Source organism: Grammomys surdaster, unplaced genomic scaffold (genome assembly GCF_004785775.1).
Source record: "Grammomys surdaster isolate TR1022 unplaced genomic scaffold, NIH_TR_1.0 129, whole genome shotgun sequence".
NCBI classification, from domain to species: Eukaryota; Metazoa; Chordata; class Mammalia; order Rodentia; family Muridae; genus Grammomys; species Grammomys surdaster.
The window spans coordinates 15,270,609-15,278,235 of record NW_021604587.1 but is presented as its reverse complement, the minus strand read 5'-3'; positions in this window follow the sequence as shown (position 1 = coordinate 15,278,235).

The following is a 7,627-nucleotide window of genomic DNA, read 5'->3' as shown; positions in this document are numbered from 1 at the left end:
GAGTCTTCAGGCTGGACCTAACTCAAAACACGTGTAAGAGTCCCCAAGAAGAGAGATTGCTCTGAGACCCAGTTCAGTGACAATCTGGTGTTTGCTTCCGAAGCGAGGTGAGAATAAATAGAGACCAGAAATGCAGAAAGGAATTCCTGTCCCGAGGCTGAGATGATGGGTCCCAATTATCAAAACCTGAAGGTCAAACTAGAGGACATGGTGACACAGCTTTGTGAGCAGCACCTGCTTGGAGCAGACAATGCTATTCTCCCATGGAGTTCCTGGGCCCCTCCCTGCTCCTCCCAGGCCCGCCAGGAAGACAGAGCAAGCTGGGCTATTATCTCTACTTCTTTGTATATAAACCCTGGGACCAGAGCCTCCTGTTTTCCTCCCTGTCAGCACTTATCTGGGCATCTCTGAGAAGTCCCAGGAACCTTGCAAACTGGTCTGATGAGACTGCTAGTCCCTGGCGGTTTCCTTTGAAGTCTTCATGCAATGTCTCAAAGATAAATGTTTCAGTCTAGGCCAGCTGAGGCCTTGTTCTGAAGCATTCCTTCTTTGCCTGAGCCAGGTTAAGGGAAGCCTGCTCAGTGCTCCCTGCTAGGGAAGAGGCCAGGAGGTCTGGGTCTTGGCCCTGGTGGTAGAAACATGACACTACTGGTTGATCAGGGAGGGAGAGATGAGTGGGAGGGAGTTGTAGAAGTCAAGAGAAAGATGGGAAAGGGAAGGAAATGGAGGTTGGCTCCTGCGGCCCAGTCATAAAATCCTTAATGCTTTGGGCAGAGTTGCATACACAAGAATCAAAGCCTCAGACTTCTCTCAATATTAAATATGCTCTGTCCACCCTGGTCAAGCCATTGCCTCCTTTGAAACCAGCTGGTTTCAGTTGGAGACACCAGATAAAAAAGACCAGAACCCATTGAAATGTAAGTACCCTGTTCAGATAGACCACAAGGAGGAAGGTCTATAAAATAGGACTTGAGAAACCATGTTGGGGACACTCTTCTGTGTACTAGTAGGGAGGGGTAGGGAGAGCCCCTGGCCCTGAGATCATCACCTTGTACTCTCCTGGAGCTCACACCCTCTTAACCAGCTTCCTGTTGTGTTTCTTGCTGCCTGCTGTGTCGGTGCTGGCCAGAGCTGGCCCATCTAGACTGATATGCTGTCTAAGCAGAGTCCTCTGAGTTGCTCTATTGTTTCAACAGATAGATTCCTGGTGCTATCCAATTGGGCCCCTATGCAGGGGAAATTGATGTCAGTCCCTGTATGGGTTCCTTTAGGATTCCTTTTTTATCCATTGGGTTGCCTTTGTATAGTACTTTCTGATGTTCATCACCATCCCCCAATTTACAATTAAAGTACTTGCGCTGCTGGATCCCAGGTTCATACACATTCTCTCACTGAATCTTCTCAAGGTGCTGCCTACTGTCCCATGATAAGGAAACTGAAGTCCCCCAGGTTGACTGGGCTCTGGAGCAGATGGGCGAGCCATCTGCGTATTCTGAACCAAAACATGTTCAGCTGCTCTCAGTGGATTCAGTGTATTTCCTTGAGAGATAACCATTCAGTAATATGGATTTAGATAAATCCATATTACTTAAGACACTAAAACATATAGAAAATTTCCTTTTGTCTATGAGCTGACTTCTTGGGCAAAATAGGAATGAGCAAGTGCCACTGTATGGCTCTTGGGCACTTCTCAGGGACACTGAAGAACTCTGTGGCAATCCTTTCTCCTCTTCTAGCACTTCAGGAGGATAGGAAAAGATGACATAAGTGTTTTACCATAGGAGGATGCTAAAGTCCTATGACAAAGTCCTGGGACCACGAAGTATGTGTTTTTTAAAATATCTGCCACGTTCTTCCCCTGATATGATGCCTGAACTATTCCCCTGCTGGAATGTCTCCCCCTTTGAGCAACTGAGTGTCTTAATCAACCCCCTCTCTAATGATGTTTCTCTCAGAAGGAGACCTTTAAGGACTTAAGTGCAGGGAGTACTTATTTGGGGGACAGTCTGAGAAAGCTCAGAGAGTCTGATAGTAATAAGATGGCGCTGATGTGAAAAGAAAGGCTTAGTTGTGCTGGAGACACTCTGGGGGAACATATCGTATCTATCAAGTGTTGAGGAGTTTGGTGTTCACCCCCAGCTTCTGTATTCTGCTGGCCCCAGGATTCTTAGTGCTGCAGCTCTCAGACATACCCAGCTTCTTCTGACATGGAAGGAGTTACTCTAAGGAGGCCCACTGGCTATGGGTGAGTTCTTTTTTTCTTTTCTTTTTTTTTATTGGATGTTTTATTTACATTTCCTATGTTGTCTCCTTACCCCATCCCCCACCCACCCCGGAACCCCCAATCCCCTCACCCCTCCTCCTTCTTCTCTGTGGATGTAACTTCTATCTATTCCCCCCCACTCCCACCTCCCCACCCTCAAAATTCCCACCCCCTGGGGCATCCAGCCTTCATGAGGTCAAGGTTCTCTTCTTCCACCTATGCCCAGCAGGGCCCTCCACTCTTACATATTCAGTTGAAGCCCTGGATCCCCCCACCCCAAGTGCTCCCAGGCTGGTGGTTTAGACCCTGGGAGCTGTGGTTGGTTGGTATTATTGTTCTCCTCATGGTGCCGCAAATCCTTTCAGCTCCTTCAGTCTTCACTCTAACTCCTTTATTGAGAACCCCATGATCAGTTCAATGGCTAGTTGTGAGCATCTGCCTCTGAATATGTCAGACTCTTGAAGACCTCTGAGGAGACATCCATATCAGGCTCTTATCAGCATGCACTTCCTGACTTCCACATCAGCATCTACCTTTGGTGACTGCACATGGGATGGATACTCAGGTGGAAAGGTCTTCAGACGGCCCCTCCTTCAGTTTTTGTCTATGGGTGAGTTCTAAGTGTGCCTAGTATAGCTCTTATCAAGATTTTCCCTTCCTTGCTCTAAGATGCATTAAGTGTCCATCCTAGGTGTCCTTTCCCGGGTGGTGCTGGCAGCATGGCAGAGATGACTGATGGAGTCCCTCCATCTGTAAGACTAAGAACTAGCCACGTTGCCCATCTCACTAGCTCCAGGGTGCAGAGTCTAGCACCTGGGGAAAATGTTTGACAAATGAATGGAGAAAGGCATGATAGGATCACGGTCAGCCCTAGTGTTGAGATGGTTAAGGAGACAGTGGAGATTGGGGAGGGAACTGAAGCAGGAATAGAAAACTGAAATCACCATGGGTTTAGAGAACTTGCTCAGTGGCTAAGAGCACTTACCATCACAGAATACCTGGGTTTGGTTTCTGGTACCCACAGGATGCCTCAAAACTATAACTCTAGTTCCATGGGATTCAGAGGCTCCTTCTGACTTTTTTGGGTTCCAGCATGGACAGGGAGCACATACATGCACTTAGGCACACATATACACATACCTAAAATAAATATCTTTAAAGAAATGTAAATCATCAAGGATTTTGCAATCACAGGTTCCCAACAGGGCTTTGGGGCAGGGGATTTCTCCTGGAAGATCACATGGTTAGAATGTTAGAAATACATGGCCCCCAGGGAAACAAACAATCAGTAATTACATTTCTCCTCTCTCTCTCTCTCTCTCTCTCTCTCTCTCTCTCTCTCTCTCTCTCTCTCTCTCTCTCTCTCTGTGTGTGTGTGTGTTTGTAAGAATCAGGGTCAAAAACCCTTGCTTTTAGAAAGATCTTGACCATTTGTCCCGTCCTGCCCCCACTCTGTTCATTTTGGAGACAGAAAACTGCGTCCCAGAGAGGATCATGGCTTGCCTGACGTCACATAGTTGTGGGTTTCTAGCTAGTGAGGAAAAGGCTGACCTCATTCTTGTAAATCCTTCCAGACCATTTCTGCACAGTCGTGGGTCTCTCCTGCCCTGGTGTAGGAGTGGGAGCCTGACCTGCATGAACTGCTAAGTCACTCACTTCCTGAATGCTAAGCACTGGTGAGAACTTTTGACCTGTGCTGTTCTGCCCCATTCCCGAGACTGTCAAAATATATACCCCAGATAAAGATTGCCCCAGAGATCTTCCAAGGGAGTCTTGTGTGGCCGTGTTCACATCTCTGGCAGCCTGGAGTAGGGTGACAGGGGTTGGCCAGGTGACTGCTCAGCCAATGCATCATCAGCCTGGCCTTTCCGATGCCAGCTGGCTCTGGTGAAGGCTTCCCCTCCAGCTGCTGGAGTTGGAATGTGCATGAGTAAAGCTTCATTCTTCTCTGACACTTGAGATAAGCTGGTGAAATGGGAGGGTGATCGTGGGAGGACTTGGTACCAGGTTGTCAAGTCTCCGCAAAGGGCCCGCTCTCATGGAGTGGTATGCGGCACAAAGGCTTCAAGAGCTCTCGTAAGGAGCTCTCGTAACATTCATGTGGACTCACCAACAACCTGCCAGTGAGGAAGGGGTCTTAAGGAGTAAGACGGTGACAGCTGAGACACAGGCTTTACCTCAGGGTCAGGAAGACTCCAACATAGGTATCTGCGGAATGTTTACTATAGGGACTTGTGGGATGTTTAGAACGTAAGAGCATACCACCTTTAAAAAAAAATTCATCATTGAAAAGATTCAAACTGAACTGAGGAGCCAGCCACAAATTTGTCACATTCTGTTGCATGTAGATGTAGGAGGTGAGATAAAGCACACATAGACTGTGCTCATAAACTGATTCTGAAGTTCTCCACAGCTAGGGATGTACCAGAGAGCAAAGAACCTCAAAGAGGGACACAGGATGTAGATTGTCATCTTAGAGCTCCTTTATGTTTCTGAGGACAATGGCTGTAAATCCTACCTCTTGTATATGGCATTTGTCAAGTAGATCAGCTGGATTATCAACTCAGTGTGTACATGCTGGCATATGTGTTGGGTACTCACATATAAAATGAAACCAGAAAACTGAATAAGACTTGGACCCTGGCCTCCAGCAGAAGACAGAAGATGCCACTCACATGATAGTGTGAGCACACTTTCACAAGGAGCTGATCCATGAACTGCTTTCAGCTTATTCTTTGCTCATCCCTGTATCTGGCAGTTCTCATCCATGATACATGTGCTGGGTGTTGGACATGAAATGGCCTCAAAGCTCCCTCTGCCCCAAAGCTTGGTTCCTTGTCCCTGGCACTACCGGGAGGTATTTGGAAACTTTAAGAGATAGGAATTACTGGTAGGAAGCTGTCTTATCAGAAATGTGCTAGCTGGGGCTACCCACACCAATTGCTACTCAAGACGATGCACTACTGCCCTACTAGCAAGTCTTACGGAGGCATTTTCTCAACTAAGAGTCCCTCTTCCCAAATGACTCTAGATTGTGTTCAGCTGACATAAAACTAACCAAGACAACAAACACCCAGAGCACGTTCATCAGTTCCAACAAACTGTACCCCTGAAACAACAGCTCCCTCTGCCCACCTGCGGAGCTCCTGGTAACTTCTACTGTATTTTCTTTTCCTTCATTTGCCTACTTAAAGCACTTCATGTAAATAGAATCAAATACATTTGTCCTTTGTTCCTGGATTATTTCATTAAACATATTTTCAAGGCCCACTCACATTATATTATGTATTAAATTTCATTCCCTTTTGTGAGTGGGTAGCATTGCTTGCTAGTTTAAGCAACCAAATTTGCGTGATTGGTTAAGGTTGCCATGGGAAACTAACTAATTTATGTGATGAGAGGAAAAGAAGATGTCAAGGCGACTCTAGGTGTTTGGCTGAGAATTGGATGGATCAAGGCAGGAATCTACAAATGCAGCAGATTAGGTACAGGCTCTGTTCTGGGCCATGTTAGATTGGAGATAACTGTTCTGTCTTCAAAGGATACACTGAGGAGGCAGTTGACTATGTTTCTCTGGAATTCCCCCCAGTGCTGGGGAGTTGCAGCCTTTGGGAGGCACCAGTACATAGATGATTCTTAAGGAAAATTGGTGGGTTGTACTCACCCAAGAAATGTGTGTACACCAACGAAGATGAGGCAAGGTCAAGCCAGAATTGAAAGGTGAAGCAGAGGAAGACAGGGCAGCTGGGCAGGAGCAGGCAGAGGGTTGGCAGAAAACTCAGGGAAACTTGACTCAGGAGATTGAGAATGGTTTTTCCTAGAAAAGCATGGCCAGTCGGGTTCTGAGCAAACAGGCAAGGGAGAGCTACTTATGATTTGAATACGAGGGGTGTGCTATTCGGGCATAAGCAAGAAAGGTGTGGGCTAAAGACGGGAGACAATGTGTGCTAACGTTCTTAGTGTTTCTTCCTAGTGCTGGGGAGGTAAAACACTGGGACAAGTTTTAAATAGTTTCCAAAGCTTATGTGTATGTGAGTGTTGCCTACATGTATGTCTATGCACCACATGTGTATCTTGTGTCCTCAGAGGCAAGAAGAGGGTGTTGGTTCTTCTGGGACTGGAGTTACTGATGGATGTGAGCCACATTGTGGGTGCTGGGACTCAAACCCAAGTCCTTTAGAAGAACAGCCCGTGCTCTTAATAAACCACTGAACCAACTCCCTAGCCCCACTGGGGCAAGTTTTGCTGTTAGGTGTAAAAGAAGAGAGAACAACAGACAGTTTTGAAACCATTTGAAGGGCAAGATATTATGTATAGTTCTGGCTATCTAACAAAAACCCAAGCCTTAGTGGCTTTAACCAAGTCCCTGTAGTCTATTCCATGATTTTCTGGTTAGGAATTTGTCAGAGCTTGGCTATGTGGCTCATTTACTTCCAGGAGCATTAGAGAAGTCATAGGTGAGAATGAGTTTAGTTTGGGCTGGATTTGAGAACTCGGGTAATCTTACTTGATGGCTGGTACTGTTCTGAGGTCTCTTTTATTGGGCCAGTTCAGTTGTCAAGGGCTTTTAAGGAGAATGTTCGGTCAGTTAGACACGGCACACAGTTTGTGGTTACCTACGCCTGGTCGGGTCAACGGTAAGCACCCCCAGATCTAGTAGGAGATGATCTAGACCCCACCCCTTCATGGGAACACAATCTATAGCCATGATTGACACCCCTCCCAAGGCAGAATACATTGACAGGCTAGATAAGGATGTGTCAGGAAGCTGGAAAAAATCAGTAATACTTAAGAAAGGGGAGCTTCCAGGAGTGAAGCCCTTTAGAAGCCTCAAGGGACACCCAGAGGGCTGGAGATGGGTACTCTTCTCACCGAGACAGGAGAGAAGGAAGTCATAGCGAGGGCAGACAGTGGCAGGATGATGCTACATGGTTCAACAACACCCAAATGAACATACTGGCCAGGTTCAAATGAGGAGAGCTGAGAAGATACAGCATGACAGCCTCAGGGCTGGGACACTAGGGGTGTTTATTTGTTTGTTTTGTTTGTTTAAAACAGATTTTAATAGGAATGGCATTCAGTCATTACTGCAGATAACATCAATTAGAAATATGTGATTACTAATTTCTACTAATGTATTAGTGATCCTGTAACTTTATTGCTAATTATTAGTTTTCTGAAATATTTTACTGAATTTGTAAGGGAATAGTTCATATTTCAGGAGTTGTTGGCTATGCTGGTTAGTTTTGTTAATTTGACACAATCTAGAATCACAAACTAGGGAACCTCAACTGAGGAGTTAACTCCATTAGATTGGCCTGTGGCACACACACAAAAAGACATACACACATACACATGGTTTTT